Below are 23,942 nucleotides of genomic sequence, written 5' to 3' on the forward strand. Positions count from 1 at the left end.
ATGGTCTAGGGGCCTTGACCACTGACTGACTCAGAAAAGGGTTCCAAGAATACTTGCCAAGCATGTACAAGGTGCTGAGTTCAAACCCTAGTACCACCAAAACAAAGAACTAAATTTTCCTGATCATGCTCACACTACAAGAAATCAAAATCACCCATTTCTTATACCAGGGATCCCAAATAAAACAGCCATGGTGAGGAGTCAGAATCTACATTTAACCAGGGCTCTTTGGCCTGGTGATAACTGGACCCTCTGCTGCCTATTCTTATTTACTCCAACATCATTTAGCACTAGTAAAAGGATGTGAACTCTGCAGTCCAGATTCTTCCCCATTGGCTTTTTGTAAGTGTTAGAAGAAGTATGGGAGGAAAGAATAGATGTTGTCTTTGAAGTTGCAAATTCAGTACCGATGCAGACCCTTAAAGTGTAAGCTGAGTGGAAGGCTGGTTGCCACTCAGGAGTGTCTCACTGGAGTAGGAGCAGCCTTGTCATTTCCTATTCATTCTACAGAGCAGTAGCCAATGGCTTAGGACTTACTTCATTTCACCTGCAGCCTGGTTAGCATAAACATGCCTTGAAAGAGGAGCTTGCATACAAACAGGGATAGCTCCATAGGAGGAATGGGGCAACTGCAGAGCCTAGGGCTTTAAATAGAAGCAACTCTTATCCCAGTTTTTTTTTCTCATAGTGTTCAAAAAGCAGAGCCCACTATTGTTCTCCTGAAAGATAATGTCATGCCCTCATTTGACACATTTCTCAGCCAGTGATCAGCTAAACTGTCCAAAACATTTGAATCTGATGATAAAATTTTAAGAAAATATATGAGAAAGATGTGATAACACTACATTACTCTCCATAATCAAAACAAGAAATTTTAAACTGTCATAATAAATACAAAGTATCCCCAAGTAAGCAAAGGAATTATAACAAAATCATTCTCAAACATAAAAAAAGTTTAATAGCCTGACCTTTCTGGCCCTGTGAAACTCATCATTAATGAATAGTTGGGTGGGACTTGAGATTTAGAGACAAGCACCATCCCTGGCTGGGGCCTGAGGAACCAAGAGTCTGTTTGCCCATTTGTGGTGCAATGTGGGGTTAAGAGAGGATACATCTATACTCACGGACTTCCTCATAGCATAATCCTTCCTGAGCATAATATCCAGACCTCTAATATTTTTCCCAGCCCAGCCCCCTTAGATGGTTAGGAGAGCTACTTTATGCATTTACCAGGCCTTATTTTGATTACCTGTTCATAGAGCTGACTTCTCTGTTTTGCATGCATGGCATGTATGGACTTCTAATTCCAACTTCCAAATCATGAACTACTACTCAAGAGAGATGAAGGGGCTGCGATGATTAGGGCCACATGAAAAGACCAGAATATGTGTTTTGAGATCATAAAAGTTTTCCACAAGAAAGTGACACACTGTTAAATAAGTGTGTATAATACTTGATTCAAGGCACTTCTCTGTTGAGAGGCCTGTTTAGAAACTAGCATGTTAATGTGTGTATGTATAAGATTGAGGTTACAATATGCATTATTTCTCATGTTTATTCTCATGGAATCTTTTTTTCTAACAGTGCCTTGTAGACTAAGCCTGGAGCAGACCATGCTGTGGAAAACCCTGATGAGGATTAACAGTGAGCTCCCTAAAAGGTATCCTGTAAAATTAGGTGACAGGAGCTACTGGACACTTCTAATTTTGAATAATGTAAAATGGATTTGTGCTATCTTCTTTAGGGGAGAGATAGGAGTCATGTTTTTTGACAAGAAGAACACTCCAGTCTAGTTTCATGTTGTTGATATTGTTTCATTCACGTAATGTTCACAACAACTCTCCGATATAGATATCAGTGATCTACATTTCATAGGGAAAGAGACTGACATAAATTATTCAAGCATCAACCACATCTAAGCTCCTTAGCTAGGATTTGATAGGACTTATTTTGTATTTGGAGTCTGAACCTTTTTGTATAGTGGGTACACAGGCACAGAATCAATACAGACAGCAGAGTTTGGGTATAAAAGAGGTTAAACTTCATGTTCACATGAGAAATTAATGGTAAATAGTAGGTATTAAAGACACACCATCTGAAAAAAATGAGCAAAATAAAGTCTCCAATGTGGGCTTTTGCTAGAAACTCATTTGCAATTAAAGAAAATATTGAAGAATTATTAAAATGTCCATTATGTTGAGTCCATTAATGAAAAGGGTCTTGTTACATAAGAGAGACTATTCTGAAGAGTTAAAGAGCAGCAGAATTTTGGGAAACACAAAATATACAGTAAGATGTTAGAAAAAGGCCACAATGCTGCTCTTTAGCACTTTCTTTTTGCCCACTGTGTTGTATTGTATTGTATTGTATTGTGTTGTATTATGGGATCATCTTCTGATACAATAGGTGAAAAGGCTTTTAGAAATGATTTACTCATTCAGCTTTTTCAACTTTTTTTCAGTGCCTGCCTGGGATTTGTACTCAGTGCCTAGGTACTGTCACTGAGCTTTTTGCTCAAGGTTAGCACTTGACTACTTGAGCCACAGCTCCACTTTGGCTTTTTAATTGGAGTTAAGAGTCTCAGACTTTCCTGCCTGGGCTGGCTTTTCTCTTTTGGACATGTTCATGATTTTTAAAAACTCAAATAATAAGGAAAGGGATATTCCATGAAATAAAAGTTACCCTCACTATCAGACTATTGTGATTCTTCCTTCCAAGGAACCATCTCTCAGTATCCTTCTGGAGAAAATCTGTACATTTGATGAAGCTGCAACTAGGATTTCTCAACAGTAACACCCTCTCCCTTCCTAAGTTTTAACAAGAAAAAAATTTCTCCCTAAAAGGAACTACTGGGCTGAATGGTGTTTGTTGTTCTTGTATCTTTTTCCAAACTTAGGCAACATACTATACATACAGTGGTTACACTGTGTATTTTACCTCTAATATTAGAGCTTAAAATTTTTCTGTATCATTATTTAAAGAACTACGTCTTCCTTCGTGGGTGCATATATTCCATTGAATAGGTTTATATTATCTATTCCCTGTATTAAAGGTATTTGAGTTGCTTTGGTTCACTGCTGGCATTGGCATCACTCAGCAGCTATTGCTTCAATGGCAGTGTTGTGCCAGGCTCATGTTTGCCAAATCTGTATGCATGACTGAGTGTATCCACCTAAGATTCATTCCTAGATGGAGAATTGGCAGGGGGTGTAGATATCAGGATGCTGAAAAACACAAGTAATGTGCTATAAAAAGTTAACATGACTATAGAGTGTTTTCTGGTTTTTGTAACTTACAACGTAGTTCTCACATTTCTCTCATGAAAATTATTAAATGCTGAGATGTCACTGTTCCACTTCAATTTAGATGGAGTATAAACTGACCCAAGAGAACATGAAGTTACTTTCTGGATTTGAAGGGTGTTTATTTCACCTAATATAATTTTTATCAGGAGCAGCCCATTTTTCAAGTACCAGTTACTTAAACATGTATTTTCACATAGTCTCAAATAGCTATATCTGGTCCAAAAAATTAGGGCTACAGTTTGCATGAAACTTTCTGCTTATAAAGATAAAAACTGAAGCTAGGCCCCAGTAGCTCACGCCTGTAATCCTAGCTACTATCTGAGGATCATGATTCAAAGCCAGCCTGGGCAGGAAAGTCCGTGAGACTCTTATCTCCAATAAACCACTAGAAAACTGGAAGTGGTGCTGTGGCTCAAGTGGTAGAGTGCTCTCCTTGAACTGAAGAGCTGATGGACAGTACCCAAGCCCATAGTTCAAGTCCCATGACCGACAAAAAAAAAAATCCTTTTTATGTGTACTCTGGAAATAGGTCCAGGTAGTTTATTATTTATCATTCTGAATATCTGGTGTTCCCTCATGTTTTTTAAGATGTTATCATACAAAGGTGAAGAAAATTCCTCCTCTGATGACTGCTTTTCTGAAGTCAGCCCACAGTTATGCTTTTCAGATAATTGTGGTCTCCTTATGAAATAACTCTTAAAATCTTAATACTTATATAATCTATATACCTAATGAAATAGCAGACCCCAAGATAGAGAACATAGATGGGTAGACATGGCTAGAAAACTACATTTGTGTCCCCATTGCATTTTAAAAAGCATGTTGTCACTCTGTTTTGTGTTCCTTTCCCTTTTTCTTTTTTGGTGGTGGATCTAGGAATTTTACCCAGACCCTGGATCATGCTAAGCACATTCCCTACCACTAAGCAACACTCCTAATCACATTTTTGAAACATCTTACACCTCTATTATGCATATTCTTTACACCATTGACATTTTTGATACAGGTCTGCCCTAGATCTAAAACATTCTTATACAGACAGTATAATCATATCTTAGTGAACCATGTGATAGGGAAACTTTCAGCGATATATCTCACATAATGAGAACTGAACAAGCTCATTTTTTAAGGAAAATAGCTCTGCTATCAGATACTTTCTCTTTTTTTAAAAACAAAAGTAACTAGACATGGTGGATAGATATGCCTATAGTCACAGCACTTCAGAGTTTGAAGCATGAGAGGATTAAGAGTTTGAGGCTAGTACAGACTACTTAGTGACAAAAACAACCCCAAGGGGGAAAAACTGGTTTTTCTCATTTTTTTTTAATTTAAAACTCTTCTATGCAAAGATGTTATTTCCAAACTTGTTGTTTAATACTGTCAATTAATAACAAGGTAAGTGCAAGGGGAAGTACTTGCTGACCCTGCACAAGGCCTTGGCTTTAATCCCTAGCACTAAAAAAAAAAAAAGATAATTAACATGCATTGATACAGTAGAACATGAAGGAGACATTTTTCACAAATGTTAATTTGATGGAAAAAGTGGTATCTGATATAAATTAGAACACAGAATGTTTTTTTCTACTGCAATAAAAACTATATGTGAGGGAGTTCCAGGAAAATGGAGGAGGAGAAGCTGGAGGCTAAACAAGCTCTCGCATAGAAAACAATTTAGTGTTCCAGTGAACAGTCCTAAGCCAGAGAATCACACCAAGTGTGCCATCACAGTACAGACAGTTAGGCCAGAGAGGGAAAATCCAGGCAAGGAAACAGATCTGAGCACTTGCCAGCAGCCGTGGCTGTGGAGGCAACCGCAGTGGCAGCAGCTATAGCCGCCATACCTGCAACACAGAGAGTCCAGAACAAAGGTGCCAAACGCGGCAGGCGAGCAGATTCTACTCAACACTAGCAAGAACTGACAAGGAGCAGACATCTTCATCCTGCAGTTTGCAGAGCAGAGAGGACCCAGGAACCAAGACTCCAGCGTGAGTAGAAGCCTGACATCCTCACTCCTTCTCAGGGAGCAGAGGAGGGAAGGCCACCCCTCCCCACCCCCACTACCGGAGATCTCCATCTTTGATACTGACAAAGGCCTGGCTGAGCAGCTAACTCCAACTCAGGCCTTGGAAGAAAACAAGAGTCATTTAGCAGGTCACAGGAACCTAACCTGACCTGTTAGGCTCAGCTCCCCCAAGGGAAAAGTCACCCAGCTCAGGCTGCCAGCCCCAGGAGTGGCTTTCTTCACTGGGTAAACAGAGCCAGAGGCTGCTCCTCCCTACAGCAGCCTTGACAATCAATTGAAATTCAGTAAATATAAACCCTGAGAATGGCTCCAGGCTGGGCTCTGTGAGTTTCTCACAAGCTAGCCCCTCAGGGAAAAGCTGCTGTTTGATGAAAGGCCTCAACTCTACCCAGAACCTAGCCTAATCACAGCATCTCCAAACTTGAGGGAAAAGCCATCTCATTCTTTTGTGATACTCAAAGCAGATCTCCCTCCCATTGAACTAACCTGGGAGGAGGATCACAAAATCCTGGGTAAAGCAGAGCATTTTTCTGCCTGTTCAAACAAACTGACTTAAGAAACCAACAAAGCCACAGGAAAATCAAACACCAAAAGCAGACCAGAGACTCCAACAAGAGGCTAGTTACGGACACAAGGGAGATACAGGATCTTTTTATTGCCCCCCAAAAAAATCGAAGGACCTTTTTTTGTACCTTTTATTTAAAAAAAAAATTCTACAACTTTAATTTTTAATTTTTACCTTTTTAAAAAAATTGTTTTCTAAACCCAGAAATGAACCTACAGACCTATAGCCATCTAATCTTCGATAAGGGAGCTAAAAAAAATAGAAAAAAAATTAAAAAATAAAAAAATAGAATGGAAGAAAGACAGCCTCTTCAGTAAATGGTGCTGGCAAAATTGGTTAACTACTTGTAGAAAACTAAAGATAGATCCTTATATATCACCCTGCACCAGAATCAACTCCAAATGGATCAAAGACCTCGGAGTCAAAGCAGACACTCTGAAAACATTACAGGATGGAATAGGAAAAACCCTAGGTCTCCTTGGCACAGGCCGAAATTTTCTTAATAGAGACCCAGAAACACAACAAATCAAAGAAAGACTGGACAAATGGGATTGCATGAAGTTGCAGAGCTTCTGCATGGCAAAGGACATAGCTAGCAAGATCAATAGAAAGCCCACGGATTGGGAGAAGATCTTCACTAGGCATACAACCGACAAGGGTCTCATATCTAAAATATACCTGGAACTCAAAAAATTAAATCCCCCAACAACAAATCCTCAAAGAAACAACTGCCCAATAAATAAGTGGGCTAAAGACTTAAAGAGAAACTTCTCTGAAGAAGAAAGAATGATGGCCAATAGACACATGAAGAAATGCTCAACCTCCCTAGCCATAAAAGAAATGCAAATCAAAACAACATTAAGATACCACCTCACCCCAGTTAGAATGGCAAAAATCAAGAACTCTAATAACAACAGATGATGGCGGGGATGTGGACAGAAGGGAAACTTACTTCATTGTTGGTGGGAGTGTAAACTTGTTCAACCACTTTTGAAAGTAGTATGGAGGTGACTCAAAAGACTTCACATAGAGCTCCCCTATGACCCAGCAATCCCACTTTTGGGCATTTACCCAAATCATCACAAACAAGACCACACTAAAGCTACCAGCACAACTATGTTTATTGCAGCATTATTTACTATAGCTAAGATATGGAACCAACCCAAATGCCCCTCAGTAGATGAATGGATCAAGAAAATGTGGTATATATACACAATGGAATTCTATGCCTCCATCAAAAAGAATGGCATTGCCCATTTGTTAGGAAATGGAAAGACTTGGAAAAAATTATATTAAGTGAAGTAAGCCAGGCCCAAAGAAACATAGGTCCATGGTTTCCCTTATTTGCAATAACTAGTATATGTCTGAGTTAAGCAAAAAAGGTCAGATAAGGTGATGTTAGGGAAATGAACCCTAAGATATATATTCAAATGTTTTTTTTCTTTCATGTGATTGTTTATAACGCATTATTAAGATTATTTCTTTGTTGGTTTGTATGTCCCTCTCCCACAGTATAACCCGTGCTTTCACTGTATTTGATGTCGGTATAATTTGTGGAGAGAAGGGGAAAAACAAGTCGTTTAAATAAGGATACAAGTGGACCCATTGCAACAGTGAGAAGTACAAGTTGTTATGTCGAAAACGAACTTTACAACTTTGGGGGGGCGTGGAGGATTGGGTGGGGGAGTGGGGGGAGGATGGGAAGGGATGGGAAGGGGAAACAAAGGAGGAAGCTACAATGCTTGATAAGAAATGTACTCATTATCTTGCCCATGTAATTGTAACCCCTCTGTACAGTTTTTTCACAATAAAAAATAAATAAAATTTAAAAAAAAAACCATTGGAATCAGGGCTCTATTACTTATTGATTATGAGTGAAAAAATTGTGTAAGCAAGAAAAAATGTCAAAGCAAAAATAAAGTCTAAATAAGAATAATTTGTAGGGCTGGGAATGTGGCTCAGTGGTAGAGCATTTGCCTTGCATGCCTGAGGCCCTGGGTTCGATTCGTCAGCACCACATAAGCAAAAAGACAAAAGCCAGAAGTGGCACTGTAGCTCAAGTGGTAGAGTGCTAGCCTTGAGCTGAAGAGCTGAGGGACAGCGCCCAGGCCCAGAGTTCAGGCCCCACAACTGGACTGCCGCCCCCAAAAAGAATAATTTATAAATAAGTATATCTTCTAAAACATTACTAGGCCCAGATGTGGTCCTAGGTTTAATTTCTAGCACCCCACTTCTCAATTTAAGCACAAAAGAAAGTCCATCATCTTAAACAATTAATAAACTCAACTAGTTGAAGTATTTGCCTAGTTTAAGTATTCATCCCTCTAGATATAGAGATCTGAGAATTTCCATGTTATTTATTCAGAGGGAACAAGAACTGGAGGGGAACAGAGAACAAGTATATTCTTGGAATAATGATAGGAAGATTTGTGAACAACTTGGAAATCTTTATATTGAGAAATAAATTCATTAAGATAATAATAAATTATCTAAATAGCACACTGGAATTTGAAAAAAAAAGGTTTGATGATTTGGAATATAGCACTGAAAAGTTTCTAGATCATAGCATAGTAGAACAGTAGGAACTGATACAAAATTTGAGAAAAATATATCCATCTGGAATTCTATTACCAGCTAAACTGTCTTTAAAGAGGGTAAAAGAAATACAGTCCAAAAAAATGGTAGTGTTTGTTGTTAAATGTCCTTTTTTTTGTCGGTCGTGGGGCTTGAACTCTGGGCCTGGGCGCTGTCCCTCAGCTCTTCAACACAAGGCTGGTGCTCTACCACTTGAGCCACAGCACCACTTCTGGTTTTCTGGTAGTTTATTGGAGATTATAGTCTCTTGGACTTTCCCACTGGGATCCTCAGATCTTAGCCTCCAGAGTAGCTAGGATTAGAAGTGTGAGCCACCACCAACCAGCTATTAAGGAACTTCCTCCTTTTCCATGCAGTTGACTTTCCTTGTTCTAGTGAGTCCCCCTTCTAGACATGTCCTTGACATATTGTACAAGTCATATGACTTGTTCTTCTATCCCAAAGGTTTACAAAAGAATAAATATATCGGCTTATTTCTCATGAAATGGATGGATTAGATCAGGCTCACCTCTTCTTGGAAAGAAGGCTTCATTAGGTGATATACTATGTACGTTGCATTGCTCCACAACAAAAGGCAGATGATGTTTTGTCATCCCTCGGTGATTTTCAGACTGCATTGATACTTCAAATGGAGACAGCAGGTGCCTCTGTTTTATAGTTGCCCATCAACTTTCCATCTAAAATTGATCATTGTGGTAGACTCCTGATGACTTTTGCCTCCTGCTGTATATATCCTGGGGAATTCCCTCACCTTTGAAACTAAGGTAGACTTTTTTTTTAATGGGGGTTGAATCCAGAGTCTTACACCTTCTAGGCAAGTATTATGTCACTGACCTATGCCCAGAGGCCAATGTTACAAATTGTTTCTAAGACTAGAACCCAGCACAGGTGATGGGGATGCCACTTTCAGATTTAGTTACAAAACTGCTGTGGAAAGGGCCCTAGAGAAGAATAATGGCCTAGTTCCTTGACCATGAAAACCTCCTTGGCTGTGACCAGCACCTCCCTTCTGGAATGAAGCACAGCCCACTGAGGACCCCTGCTCCTGAAACTGCAGGCCCCACTTGTGTTCCTTGAGAAAGCTAGTGTCAGTAATGAGTCTACCAATCACTACTACTACAATGATGTGAGAGATCTGGAAAAGGTGTGGGAGGACTCAGATCACTTCACAGGGACCCTGTGCCTAGTTCACATGAGATGAAATGGCAGAATGCAAAAGCATTAAAAATGAAGTGGAAGAATGCCATCTTCTGATATTCCAGTCAACACATGGACGGACAGTGACCTTGCACCTGGCCAAGGTGGGAGTTAGGCAAAGAGAGTAATGATGGAGGAGGATGAAAGGGGGTTGAACTCAGGGTTTCCTACTTGCTAGGATTGCTCAGTGCCACTAAGCTATGCCTCCAAGTGTGTTTTTCACTAGCCATTTTTATGATAGGGTTATTTTGCACAGGCACAGACTGAGGTTCAACCCAGCTACTTTAGGCTTCCTGTTGCTGAGATCATAGGTATGCATCAAGGCATTTAGCTTTGCTCTATTTGACATCTCATTGACTTTTCTGCCTGGAATGGCATGGAACTGTGATCCTCACAATTTAAACCTACATATCTTTGGGAGGCAGTGCAAACCACTGCAAAATTTCTGATTTTTTTTGTTTCTTATTAGAAAAATGTTTGAGAGCTGTATTGTATACAATCACTCTGGTATATCCAAAAATCCCAGTGTTATGTGTTATACAAGCACTTCTTCTTGGGTTTAAGTAACCCCCAAATCCTGCACCCCACCCCTCTCTTGCACCTTCTTTTCTAAACCTTATCCCCCATGAGCTGTCTGTCTCCTAATTTACCATCACTTTTTAAAGTTCTGATACCTCTCATTTGTTGCCATGGCCCATAACTCTTACTTGATTTCCTATAACAGGGCAAGACAGGCTCTAGGCCATTATCTCTTGGAAATTACCCTGCCTTATGAACAAATATCCTTATGGATTTAGCATGCAGCCCAGCCAAGCTTTACTTTAACAAATACCACTGGAGCCTAGGAGCCATAGACATTTGTAGTCATAGGCTCTTCCATTGAGCTCATGATGAGACTGTAGAATCCTACACAGACCAAGGGCCACACACATGCAGGGGAGAATCTACCACACCACAACATTGCTTAATTGACAGGAAACCTATGCAGTGGTCAATTTTACATCTGGTAATTTTGGACTTGCTTGCTCTTGTTTTAATGTTTTTTATTGCCAAGGTGATATATAGATGGGTTACAGTTATATAAGTACATTTCCTGTCAAACTTGTTTTTATAAGTCCATAAGTCCATCAAGCTTCTTTCCTAGAGGTATCTCTGTTTTTTTGGTATTTTTAAAGCACATATAGCTATGGGTTTTTCTCATAGTACTGGCTTTACTGTATCCAAATGGTACTTGTATGTTGTACTTCTATTTCCATTAGATTTTAGGCCTAGATTCCATTCTAGTCAAAATCTCCAAGTTCAAGATCCAAAATACAGTTTAAGTATAACTATTTATTTGTATGGATAGAGATTTCTGGACTCACTTTTGAGTGACACTCTTCCTCTACTGCCACTAACACTGGTAAAAGAATAGGTATTCTGTACTGCAGTTTCTTCTCCCCAGCTCTCCTTGGTGAAGGAAGTGAAAGTGGGGATGTTGTCTTTGAAGGCAGAAATTCAGTACTCATTCTGGCAATCAAAATAGAGTAAGCTGTGGAAGTGTGGTTGCTATTTAAGAGTGTCCCACTGGAGGGCATCCTGATCCTTCTTTTCTACTCATTCCACAGAGCTACTGGTAGCCCATGATGTAGATAAAGAATTTAATTCACCTAGAACCTGTTTAGTTTAAGCATGTCCTGAAAAGAGAGCTTGCATACTCTCTTGCCTCAAGCAAAAGAAGCGCAGGGACAGTGCTCAAACCCTGAGTTTAAGCCTCAGGACTGGCAAAAGAAATCATGAATTAATTTGGCAAGGAGAATGCACTAATCTTCCTTCAAATTCTTGATATTCATTTATTTAATCCTCACAACCACTCTCTTATAGCCTGTCACAGATTACATTAAAACACTGATTCTAAGCTCCATAGCCAAGAAGTTATAGAGATAGTATTTGAAGCCAGAATCTTTTGTAGTGACCAAGGCACAGCACATACAAATAGCAAGGTTTGGAAGGAAGAGAAGGTTAATGTCTCACTTGAGCAATGATATAGAGTGAGCATAAAAGGTCACTCAACTCAAATATAAGAAGAAAGCCTCAATCTTGGGTTTTAATGATGTCCTACTTCAAAAAACATGTTGATTAAAAAACTACCCAAAATTCAGTTGAAATTAAAACAAAATGTTGGTCAAGCAAGACACTGAAATCAAAGAAAACCAGTACATACAAGTAGACTCAGGGAAGCTGGTGTGAGAGGTCAATGCATGTCTACAAGTCTGAGAAACAGAAGAACCTATGGCACATGCATGTCTCAGTGTGAGGGGAAGAAGAAACAGATGTCCCAGACTTTATATGCAGGCAAAAAAGTATGATTTGTCTCTCTCTATCTCTCCACTTCTCCTTTTATTCATTTCTCAAAAGATTGGATGACACCCACCAACATTGGGAAGAGCCATCTTCTTTACTAAGTCCACTGCTCATCTGAAAACCTCTACACAGACCCATTCAGAAATAATGCTGAGCCACACAAGTGGGCATCCTCACTTGTTTACAGGTATAGTTAACTATCAGAATTAGACTTCACAGTAGAATGTTTATTTAACTACCATTTCTCTAACTGTTGTGGCAAGGAACTGTGTTTTCTTCTCTCAAAAACATATGTGAAGAACCATAAAGATGAATCACACAAAAATGGCACACAAACCAAAGACATGAACAATTTAGGGCTTCTTTTATGTTTTCTCTTCCCTCCCCTTCTCTTCCCTTTCTCTTCATTTATGTGGTGTTGGGATCAAACCTAGAGACTCACACATGTTAGACAAGGGTCCTAAAGTTGGGCTATATCCCTATTCTTAGTATCTTTAAAAGTATATTGAATTAACCTGTTAAATCACAGTACATTTCTAACAATTCTCACATTTCATACATTTGGTCCTCTAAATTGAACCCACGTCTGTGGATTCAACCAAATGTGGGTCTAAATTGCTTAGATGGCTTCAACTGTACTGAACATGCACAGATACTACAGTATAAAACAGACATTTAATGTTGCAGTTAAATTATAATAGGTATTATACAGAGTTGATTTAAAGTATATAGGATAATTATGTAGGTTATGTGAAAATAATGGGCCAATTGGGTGGGGGGGCAGGGGGAGGATGGGAAGGGATGAGAAGGGGAAACAAAGGAGGAGGATACAATGCTTGATAAGAAATGTACTCATTATTTTGACCATGTAATTGTAACCCCTCTGTATAGTATTTTCACAATAAAAATAAAAATAAAATAAAATAAAATAAATAATGGGCCATTTTTTGTAAGATACCTAAATATCCCCATCTTTGCATCTTCTTGGGAATCTGGGAGCAGTCCCCTGTACATACTGAGGGACAATTTACTGAATTGAGATGGTCTCAATAATGTGTGGACAGGCATTTATCCATGAATCACATCAGTTTCAGGGATGTTCTTGCGACCTAACTGGTACCATATGCCTCAATGTTAGGGCTTCTGTTGGGAATGCTGAGACAAAACTGCATTTCCTCCCACCCCACCCTGTTTTCTTTCTCAAAAAAGAAGAGCTCTGGTCTGATGGAATACTGGGGAAACAAACCAACAGGCCATGAGTAAGAAGCTACATCTCTTGGACTTACACTGCTGAGAAATCTAGGCACATGAAGCCAGAATTCACCTAGAATTATAATATACACATGAACAATTCAAGGCTTCTTTTCTCTACAGGAGAATGTGCTATGTGACACTGAATCATTAGTATATTTATCTATGAACACTCAGCAATTTCTTTGCCAGCTATCTTTCCAACACATAGATTTTGGTTACATTTGTTTCTTGTTACAAAAACCTTGATATTTAAAAGAAAAGAGGGAAAAGAGGGACAGGAGAATAAAACTAAATGTTAGAGAGAATTTTTAAAATGTTATACTAATGATTTTGAAGACAAAGGAAGAACTATAAGCCAGTGAATGGTGGTGGCCTCTAGGACCTAGAAAGAGTAAAGAATGCATTCTTCCTTAGATCCTCCAAAAGTTACACATACCTGTGATAGCTTAACATCAGGAGTTCAGACATCCAGAAGGTGAAGGAGTGACATTAACCAAGATGCATTGTACTCATAAATTGAAACTCCTTGGTACAACTACTTAAAGATTTTTTTTGCCAGTCCTGGGGCTTAATATCAGTGCCTCTTTCAGCTTTTTCTGTTTATGTGGTACTGAGGATTTGAACCCAGGGCTTCATGTATGCTAGGCAAGCACTCTACCACTAGGCTACATTCCCAGCCCTACTTAAAGATTTTTTTAAACGCTAGATTATTTGAGGAGCCAAGATAATGGTAGGAAACATTTTCCAGCTTCTCAGCAGCTTAGAAATGAAATAATCAGAAAACTGCTCCTACATGAGAACTGCTAAAGAATTAGAGCTGGTAGCATAATGGACTAGATTCTACCAAAATCTCGTGAGCTTGCTAGTAGCAGCAGGACAATGTGGATCCACGAGCTCTGTGCTTCTGCTGAGTTGGTACCATTTTGTATGATCTTAAAGTGACAAAAAGAGACCTGACAAGGAAATCTGCAGGCTGTGCATATCCCAACTGCATCATAGAATTCACCAAGAGACAAAAGAAAGAGCACTAACATCTAGTTGAACAATGTTTCTAGTCTCAGCCCCACCTACAAAATCATGGTGGCAATGTGGATCTAAGCCGGGAGGCCAGGGCAATGCCTGAAAGGTACAGCTGGCCACAATAGACTTGCTTTCTGTGAGTAGAATAGAGGACTGGACCCAATGCAGGCTGAGTGACTAAATCATTCACCACCAACTCACTTCCCTGCAAGGATAATAAAAAAAATTAATGAGGCTGCCACTATCCAGTTGTACCTAAACACTGGAGAATCTCCAACTACAAGGTTACAGGAAAATAAATCTTCCAACCAAAAACTTCCATTCAGCTTCATAAATTCCAACATAGAATTCTTACTACAATAAAACAATGTCTCCTCCAAAGACTAAGAATTCCACAACAAAGAAATTAAATAAAAGTGAAACTGATGAAATCTTTTTTTCTTGCCAGTCCTGGGCTTGAACTCTGGACTTGAGCTCTGTTGCTTAAGACTGGTGCTCTACTTGAGCCTCAGCATACTTCTAGCTTTTTCCATGTTTAATTAGAAAAAAGAGTCTCACAGACTTTTCTGTGTGGGCTGGCTTTGAAAGGTAATCCTCAGATCTCAACCTCCTAAGTAGCTAGGATTATAGACATAAGCCACTGGGGTCTGGCCAGCAGATGAAATCTTAAACAGTAAACTCAAAAGACCAATGACAAAAATGATCAATGAAATTAAAGAAGAGAGATATAAGCCTTTGATTTTTTTTGGTCGGTTGTAGGCTTGAACTCTGTGCCTCGGTGCTATCCTTCAGCTCTTCAGCTCTACCACATGAGCCACAGAGCCACTTCAGGCATTTTCTGTTTATGTGGTGTTGAGGAATCAAACCCAGGGCCTCATGCATGCAAGGCAAGCACTCTACCACTGAGCCATCTTCCCAGTCCCTAAGACCTTGATTGAAATAAAAAAAAATATACAAATAAGCAGCTAACTGAACTCACTCAGCTCCATTAAATAAGTAAGACAATATAGAATATAAAAGGCAGAAATCTTGATAAAATGGATATTAAAAACAAAAAGGCAAATAACTGGCTAATAGAATGGAACAAGTTGAAAATGGGATATCAAGAACTGAAGATAAGGGGCTGGGAAGGTGGCTCAGTGGTAGAGCGCTTGCCTTGCATGCATGAGGCCCTGGGTTCAATTCCTCAGCACCACATAAGCAAAAAGAAAAAAGCCAGAAGTGGTGCTGTGGCTCAAGTGGTAGAGTGCTAGCCTTGAGCTGAAGAGCTGAGGGACAGTGCCCAGGCCCAGAGTTCAGGCCCCACAACTGGACCCAAAAATGAAAGAAAGAAAGAAAGAAAGAAAGAAAGAAAGAAAGAAAGAAAGAAAGAAAGAAAGAAAGAAAGAAAGAAAGAAAGAAAGAAAGAAAGAAAGAAAGAAAGAAAGAAAGAAAGAAAGAAAGAAAGAACTGAAGATAAATTAGAGAAAATGGTTCAATCAGACAAAGATAAATGGAAAATACTAGGGTAATATGAACAACATGTGTAACCTCTAAGATATCATGAAAAAGAACAAATCAAGAGTATAAAAGGGGAGATACAAACTAAAGGCACAGACAATATATTCAATAAATAAATAGCAGAAAAGTTCCCCAACTTTGAAAAAGAGTCATTCAGGTACAGTAGGCTAACAGAACACCAAATAAGCAATATCAGAGAAGAAATACCCTCAGCCATATTATAGTTATAACTACAAATGCACAGAACAAAGAATATAGAACATTACAAAGGAGAAGCAACAGTCATATACAAGTTAAACTCCATAGTATAACAGCAGATCACTCAAAAAAAAAAAAAAAACTAAATTCACGAAGGCATGGAAGGACATAATCCAAGCCCTAGAAAACAATAACTGTCAACCTAGCTTAGTGTGTCAGCAAACTATCCTTCACAATTGAGGGATACAAACTTTCCACAAAAACTAAATTCATGATGACTCAACCAGTACTGCAGAATAAACTTGAAGGAATTCTGTGTGCGTGTTTTGTGTGTGTGTGTGTGTGTCAGAGAGAGAGAGTGTAGTGTCCCTGAGTTTTGTGCTAAAGGCTAGTGCTGCACCCCTTTGAGCATTAGTACCAGTTCCGGCTTTTGGGTAGTTGATTAGAGTTAGGAGATTCACTGAGTTTCCTGCCCAAGCTGGCTTTGGACTGTGATCCTCAGATCTCAGCCTTCTGAGTATCCAGGATTACAGTTGTGAGCCACCAGTGCCTGGCTTTTTGTTCTGCTTTTATGGAAACTATGTCCTTCCAAGCATCTCCCTTTGGCCTCAGCTAGATCCTGCACACTAGCCTTGGTTCTAATTCAATGATTATAACAGACTGACCTCTGTCTGGGAGTAGCTATGAGTCACTTGCTTTGCAATTGACCTTTCTCTTTTTGTGGGGAAGGAGGACACTCAGGTATGTGGCTGGCCAGATAGAGGTAGTTCCCAGGACACAGGTTTTCTGTTACTCTCTGGACTGTCCAGTACTGCCTTTTTCCCAAGGGCAGCCACTACCTCAACTTAGCATGAGTAGTCCTTTTTAAAAATTACTGTATAGCTTGTAAGATCAGTTTGTGTTTTTGGAAACCTTCCAATTTCTTTAGTATAACTTGAAATGAATGCCATGTAAAACAGCCCTCCTAGGGTGGTCTCCCCTAGCTATAGTTTTATTTCCTGTAGTTCCAGTGACCTACACTCAATCAGTGTCTGAAAATACACCATACAGCCAGGCACCAGTGGCTCACACCCTGTAATCCTAGCTCAGGAGGCTGAGATTTGAAGATCACAGTTCAAAGCCAGCCTGGGCAGGAACGTCTATGAGACTCTTATCTCCAAATCACCACCAGAAAACTGGAAGTGCCACTGTGGCTCAAGTGGTAGAGCGCTAGCCTTGAGCTGAACAGTTGAGGGACAACACCCAGACCCAGAGTTCAAGCCCCACAACCAACAACAACAAAAGTACACAATACAATTCGATAAAAAAAGACCTTATTCACATAACTGTTGTTACAATATGAACTACTATATTGAGTCACCCCATCCACCACCATTCATGTATCTTTGGGTCAGTATTATTTATTGCATGAGTGGAAGTATTCCTTATCATTTCTATTCCCCACTTTTTGATTTTATATTTGCTAAACACTGAGAAGCCTAGCATTCTTTCTGAGAAAAATAAACGTAATAGAGATATTTTAGGAGTTTAGAAATAGAAGATGCATTATTACCATTAATTACAGTAAAGTACCATCAAAACTATTGGGAAAAAATAGCTACTGGATGCAGTTACCAATGCAACTTGGGGAAAAAAAATACTAGAAACTAGGATTTTTCTTAAAGACCCTCGCATATCCACAGATGGCAGAATTTTATTTATCTCCCCACTTCATTGAAGAGGTTTCAAACAAAGACTGGTGGTAAGGCTATGCATTTGTGAAGTCAGAAAGGTAGCTCTGCGAAGTTGGCCTCGACCACCTTCTTCCAAGCCGCGCCCGACTCAAGTCACCAGCCAACCAACCCCAAGTACGCGGTCCGGCAGTCAGGGCAAAAACGCCCTGCCACTCCGGCCTGTCACTCACAGAGCCTGCCCAATGGCGTCAGCAAGGGCGGCGCGGGGCGGTGACTGGTGTTGCGGGGAATTCGCGGCGTGCGCGCACCATGCCCACGGGAAAACCTGGGGTGTCTGAGCTGTGGCCGAAGTTGTCCGGACCTCCAAGATGTCGGCCTTGTTAGTCCGGTCCACCGTCAGGGCTGCAGCCGGTCGAACCGCGTTCACTCTGGTGAGCGCGCGCGGCCGGCCCACGATGCAGTCCACGTCCGCCCCTGGAGGGGAGGTCGGGCTGGCGGGGAGCCGGGCGCAAGCCTAAGGCCAGTCTCAGCGCCTGAACAGCTCGGCCGCTACTTTGTAGACAGGTCCGGGTCGGAGCGTTAATCAAGCCACGGGCGGTACGGGGCTACTCCGCGCCCGGCGTCCTGAACTACATTTCCCAGCAGGCCGTGCGCGAGCGTTGGGGTGAGGAAAGGCGGACGGTCAGTACGTGGACAGCGAACGTGGCTCGTGGCTGCCTAGCGTCTCTTGCTGCTCCTATGTCTGAGGTGTCGCGACGACCCCCGCCCCCCGGAGGCCTGCGCGGCCGCGGCTGCCTGAGAGGGCGAGGCTCGCGGGGGACTGCAGTGAGAGCCGCATCTCCTCCAGAAAGAATCTCCGCCCAGTCCCTGGGAATCCCTGAGCGGCACACAGGGTCCCTCCACGTGTCCTGGGTGGCCCGGCTTTGAGAAGCAATACTTGTCTCCCCTCCAGTCCCAGGGTCTTACAAAGAGGAAAGGATGGAGATTTTCATGCCAGGGAGAAAATGCCAACGCAGGGAAAGGCCGCCCGAGAACAGAACAGACACAATTCACTGAGCAATCTGTAGCCCCTCCCCACCCTGCCATCTTTTAGTTGAGGTAAGTCCTCATCACAGATTACCCGTTTTAAAGGGTCACTGCAGCGACGTGTCATGTATTCAGTCGTGCACAGTTATCACCTCTATTAGTTTCAGTACATTTTGCCCAGTGGGCAAGCTTAGGATCAGCTCATTCTTTTCATATGCATGCTTTTACTTTAGAAGCTGTTTGGATATCAAACTAAAAAGGTTTTCTAAACAACACGCACTTTTTTTAAAGTGGTAAACATAACTTTAACTTTTTTTAAATGCTGGTCTTCACCTTCTAACCTGTATTTCATGACTTTTTTAACTTGTATCTATACTATGTTTAAAATATACTTGTCAAGCACCTCAAGTTCTCTCAAGACGGGCCATCATTTGGATCTGCTTTCCTAGTACTGACTTAATGAGCTCTGGCTTGTTTACCACTAGATCGTAGGTCATAATATGCAGACTTAAGGATTTCACAGTGAAATGTCAGTGAAAAAAAAAAAAAAAGAGGAGCAACACAGCATTGCTAACTAGAGGAGATAATAAAACGAAGTAGGAATAACATCAGTTGTTCATTTCGTTATACTCTCCGTTGTGTTAACAATTGTTTTATTGAACTCTTTGGCCTGGCTCTGTCCTGAATGCTTTCCTTGAAGTTAAGTATTTCATACCCATGAGAATCCAGAGAAGGGATGATTATCTTATTCCCCCAGTAAGAGACTTGAAGTTAGAAAAACTGTTTAGTTTGACTGGCATTTGGGCATACCCAGAAAATGGAACAGTAAAGGATCCAGAACAGACTGTTCCCAGCAGCTGGTGATGCTGACCTGAACACATGAAACATGTGATGTTTTCTCTTGGTGAGGACCAATGGGCTATAAACTATAAACTATAAACTATATTCTTCCTGAGAAACACTTCCTTATTCTTATTTCTTTCACTGACTAGCCTAATTCTGTTCACCTCTGGCCTGATGATTGTTTGACCCACACTGAAAATATGAGTGTTTGGTGGGTCTGGTATGAGAAGCAAATCTGCATTTTTTATTGCTACTAACACTATTTCCTTGATGAATTTGAAATAGTATATACAAATATGTAGGTATACTTATGGCATATATGTGTATATGCCATATATATGCCATATATATGATTGTTTCATATTTAGAAAAAAACAATTGTTTTCAAAGGTGTTTGATATAGAGCATGTTTTATTTTGATTTGTTTGTGGAATTGTTTAGTTTGGTGTGTGCATTATCTAGTAGATGTCAGGACACTATTTATATTTGTCAGTTGTAGGGCTTGGGCACTATCCCTGAACAATTTTGTTCAAGCTAGTGCTCTTCCACTTTGAGCTACAGCTCTACTCATAGTTTTCTGGTAGTTAATTGGAGATAAGAGTCTCACAGACTTTCCTGCCCTGACTATCTTTGTACAGCGATCCTCAGATCTCAGCCTCCTGAGTAGCTAGATTACAGGTGTGAACTACCAGTGCCCAGTAGGGACACTTTAAATCACAAGTTATGTGCTATCAATAGTATGTAGACTATAGTGTTTTCTGATTACAATGTATAAAGATGAAAACTTGTCCCTTGATAACTGTTTCCTTCAAGCCAGTGCATACTGATGCTTTTGAGAGAATCGGGTTTATTGGTGAAATAAGACTTGAGATCTTACTACTTTGACTATATATTTAAATGAAAGAGTTAATTCTAAGCTAGAGAACATCTGTAGATATTATTAGAAAATTGCATTAATATAGACACTGTTTTGAAAAGTGCTTTTTTTGGCCGGGTGCTGGTGGCTTACACTTGTAAATCCTAGGTATTCAGGAGGCTGAGATCTGAGGAATAGAGTTCAATGCCAGCCTGGGCAGGAAAGTTTGCAAGACTCTTATCTCCACTAAACTATCAAAAAAAAAAGCCAGAAGTGGAGCTGTGGTTCAACCGGTAGAGCACTAGCCTTGAGCAAAAGAAACTTAAGGACAGCAACCAAGCCCTAAGTTCAAGCCCCAGGACCAACACACACACACACACACACACACACACACACACACACACACACACACACACACACACACACACACACACACACACACACACAGTGCTGTTTGGTCACTTTTTAAACTATATGGGTATGCATGCATGTGCATGCATGTGTACATGTAATGATGGTGATAGTGGTAATGGTGCTGAAAATGGAATCCAGTAACTGGACCGTGCTAAGCACATTCCCTACCACTGAGCTGTACTCTTGACCACATTTTTGAAACTCTCTTACATCTCTGTTCTTTTCATTTGCATTTTTGATAATTTTGATACATATCTTCCCTACATGTAAAATTTTTCTTATACAGATAGTGTAATTGCCAGGTGAAGGCCTGTTAACCTTGGTGAACCATGTAATAGGGAAACTTTCAGAGAACATCTCAGAGAATGAGGCTGAACAAAGACAATTTTAAGAAGTCCAAAATTGGGTGACATTGGCCAAAAAGAAATGTACTCTTTACCTGACTCACATAACTGTAATCCCTGTGCACCACCTAACTCCCTGTACATCACCTTTATAATAACAAGAAAAAAAGAAGACCAGTAATTTAAAGAATCTCCATCAAAAGATATTTTTCATTTGAAAATATAAGTAGCTGTACGTGGTTGCACATGCCTATAATCTCAGCATTTAGGAGCTTGAAGCATGAAAAGAGAATGGAGAATTGGAGAACAATCTAAACCCCACACAATTGAAAAAAAAAGGAAAACAAAGTTTATCTTTTGAATTTGGAACTCTTCTAAGCAAGGAAGTTACTTCTAGACTAGTAGTTCCATAGAATTAAGAAACTAACAAGTGCAGGAGTAAGGCCCTGGCTTCAATCCCCAGCACCATTTTTAAAAGAGAGAGAAAGAAACACATGAGGAAATGTTCACCATCCCTGGTTATAAAGGAAATGCAAATAAAAACAACCCTGAGATACCACCTTACCCCAGCCAGAATGGCTCGCATTCTAAATTCAGCCAAAGACAAATGCTGGAGGGGATGTTGAGAAAAAGGAACCATATTGTGCTGCTGGTGGCAATGTACATTAATACAACCACTTTGGAAAGCAGTCTGGAGGTTCCTCAGAAGGCTAAATATAGACCTCCCCTACAACCCAGTCATACCACTCCTAGGCATCTATCCTGAACAACAGGAACCAGGATACAAGGATACATGCACTTCCATGTTCATTGCAGCACTGATCACAATAGCCAAGATACGGAAACAACCCAGATGCCCCACTACAGATGAATGGATCCAAACATTGTGTTACCTATATACAATGGAATATTATGCAGCCATTAGAAAAGACAAAATAATAGCATTTGCAGGGAACTGGATGGAACTAGAAAAAATCATTTTGAGTGAGCAAAGAGCAAAGAGATAAACAGCACATTGTCTCCCTGATATGTGGATGTTAAATCCAAAATATAAGGAGATACGACAAAGTAAACAAGACTGGAGAAACAAAGGACCTCCACTCATCTCGTGTCATTACTAAATGACCCTATGCTGCTGACCACATATATGGTATATATGTGTACATGTGAGGGAAACTTGGAGGAGGACACAGAAACAGAGGGAAACAGGGGAAAACATACAACAGCGGGACCCATCAGCTGCACTTGACATTGATCAAAATGAACTAAGCAACTCAATGGCAGCATGGGAGGGAGGGAATGAGCAGGAAAGAGGAAACAGCTGACACAAAGCAAAGGGAAAGAAATGTACATATTGCCCGATGTGGAAGAAATAGCCATCTTGTCAAAGCTCATAGAATTCACAAACTTTATAGACCATGATAAAGACAAATTGCCCCCTAAAGGTTAGAATGTGTTTGTGACTTTAAGTATCACTATCTCACAAGACTATAAAATTTGTAAAATTTATGTAATCACTTAATCACAAGAAAAAATCTTATCCCCCCCAAAAAAAAAGAAAGAAAAGAAAAGAAAAAGGTAACTTAAATTGGAATTTACAGTGGAATGTGATGTGGATATTATTTGCAAAAGAATGATAAAAAAATTCTATGAGAAAACCATGTCTGGTGTATATAGTAGGATTAATCAATTAATAAGTTAAGTGCAAGAGTAAGGCCCTGGCTTCAATCCCCAGCACCATTTTTTTTTTTAAGAAAGAAAAGAAAAGGGTAATTTACATATGTTGGTACAGTGGAATGTGATGTGGATATTATTTTCAAAAGATAATGATAAAAGTTAATTCAATGAGAAAACCATGTCTAGTGTGTATAGTAGGAAACAAAAGTGTTATTTCTACAATAATAAAGAAATTCAGAATGTATATGTAGCTTGGATGAAAACTATTTAGGAAAAAATAGCCATTTTATTAGAAAGTAATGATTGTAGGATTTTTCCCCTCTCTGTATTATTTTGTTTATGTGTAACTGGTTTTTCATTATTTTGGGGTCCTTGTGGTGAAAGATGTATAGTGATTAAATTTTTAGGTGTTTATTTTCCATTCCAGTTACACTTCTCAAGAGTTATTTTATAACCAGAAATGTAGTATTTTTCTTTTAGTTACCTTGTTGAGCTATCTGGTGACGTTTTCTGCATGAGTTTGCCTGTAACCATGATCTCAGCTGTCTATGTATCTTGGAGTGACAGTACATCCCACTGTGCCAAGCTGTGGTTTAAAGAAAGAGGTCTCTGAAGGTGTCCTTTGCCCCTCCCCCCCCCTCCCCGGCTTGCCTCAAACCAGGATCCACCTGTTCTCAGCTTTCCAACTAGCTAGGATTACAGCCATGAGTCACTGGTACCAAGCTTTTTTTTTATGTTTTGATGCCTGAGAGATCTAGAAACACTAGCTTATGGTGTTTCTGTCATTTTGTAACCATGTCCTCTGCATAGTTAAGGTAAATTCTCTGAATCCATTGCCTCTTCTGAAGAAGAGACACATAAACAATATCCCAATAAGAGCAGATACTCAGTATGTCATACCTCCCTCTTTTACCCACTTTCCTTAGTCAGGTAGGGTAATGTATTCATGTCTACCAGGCAAAGCTTAGGGAGAGGTTCACAACAATCAAGAACTCTGGGGAAATTTACTGTATTTCCTTCAAATAAATTTCCACAGTCATACATTATTTATTTATAAATGTAATCATACAAAAGATTTTTATTATTTTAATATCTGATTATCTGTAGAG

General features: G+C 39.9%; 1 protein-coding gene and 1 long non-coding RNA gene across 2 annotated transcripts in view; one reads left to right on the top strand and one right to left on the bottom strand.

Annotated features, from left to right (window-relative positions):
• Positions 1-18,201, bottom strand: part of LOC138836857 (uncharacterized) — a 46,926-nt gene extending 28,725 nt beyond the window's left edge. Inside the window, exon 1 of the long non-coding RNA XR_011375097.1 lies at positions 18,035-18,201. This is a non-coding gene — a long non-coding RNA (uncharacterized lncRNA). The remainder of the gene's footprint in view (positions 1-18,034) is intronic.
• A 42-nt stretch (positions 18,202-18,243) lies between these two features.
• Positions 18,244-23,942, top strand: part of LOC138836855 (uncharacterized) — a 53,568-nt gene continuing 47,869 nt past the window's right edge. The window contains exon 1 of the mRNA XM_070035461.1: positions 18,244-18,771. The gene's annotated coding sequence lies outside the window, so the exon portion shown is untranslated. The remainder of the gene's footprint in view (positions 18,772-23,942) is intronic.

The sequence above is a fragment of the Dipodomys merriami genome, unplaced genomic scaffold (genome assembly GCF_024711535.1).
Source record: "Dipodomys merriami isolate MVZ:Mamm:240054 unplaced genomic scaffold, mDipMer1.0.p SCAF_26, whole genome shotgun sequence".
Taxonomy (NCBI): Eukaryota; Metazoa; Chordata; class Mammalia; order Rodentia; family Heteromyidae; genus Dipodomys; species Dipodomys merriami.